The sequence below is a fragment of the Mesoplodon bidens genome (genome assembly GCF_964165515.1).
Source record: "Mesoplodon bidens genome assembly, chromosome: 8".
NCBI lineage: Eukaryota > Metazoa > Chordata > Mammalia > Artiodactyla > Ziphiidae > Mesoplodon > Mesoplodon bidens.
This window is the reverse complement of record NC_138165.1, coordinates 25,580,745-25,581,641: the sequence shown is the minus strand read 5'-3', so window position 1 is coordinate 25,581,641 and position 897 is coordinate 25,580,745. Positions and strand designations below refer to the sequence as shown.

Here is an 897-nt window from a genome sequence, read left to right as displayed (position 1 = left end):
CACGTGACAGTCCCATGCAGGAGACATGGGGCTCTGCTAGGGAAATCACTTGTTCTGCTAATGAATTTTTTTCCCCCATAAAAGGACACCTGGCTCCCTGATACAGATGTGGAATTACAGAATGTCTCGAGGACTAAGCACAAGCCTGTTTCTTTCCAACAAGGTTATAAACCCATTCCTTGCTTCAGTACACTTTTTTTTCATACACTCAAAAGTTGTTCTAAAACTCCAGAAATGTGAGTACCTTTGTCACATCCTGAGCACTCAAACACCACCCAGTGAGCTTCCTGCTGGCAGACACAGGCCTTGACAAACCAGTCCCTCCCTGGAAGTGCTGAGACTGGGCACTGTCAGAAGGTTGCAGGTTCACGTGGAGTTTGTACATGTGATTGAGCGCTTGCGTGAGGAAAGCCCCGCTGGTGTTGCTCTCTGTCAAGGTCAGGTTATCCAGCTTGGCAGGTGCCTCCTGCTGTCTCATGAAGCTGTTGGCAGACACCCAGAGCTTGGCTATACGAGCATCCCGCACGTCCTTGATCAGGGTCCAGATCTCATCTGCTTTCAGGATATAGTCCGAAGCGTGATTTAACAGGAGTGTGATGAGCTCCATGTAGTAAGGGCTGGGCATAGGGGTAAAAGTTTCTTCATTTCATTCATGATCCCTAATCTTCTCCAACTTTTCCACGTCCATCCACTGGGGCTGGTGGGGCAGGCGGTGAGCAGCCGACACTTCTGTCTCTGTTTCAGGTTGATCGCCAGCCACAGAGGCGCCTGCACTGGTAAGCCGGGGTTGAAAGGCCCCAGGCCACCCTCGATGAGGTGGATCTTGTCCAGACTGAAGTTCAGGATTATGGTGACCGGATCCTATTCGGCCAGAAACTCCACCTCAGCCGCGACCAT

At 51.1% G+C, this 897-nt stretch overlaps 1 pseudogene across 1 annotated transcript; it reads right to left on the bottom strand.

Moving 5' to 3' along the window:
* Positions 1–220: 220 nt before the first annotated feature.
* On the bottom strand, positions 221–897 carry LOC308621303 (DNA replication complex GINS protein PSF2-like; annotated as a pseudogene). Its single transcript has one exon. The product of its transcript is annotated as a DNA replication complex GINS protein PSF2-like (transcript).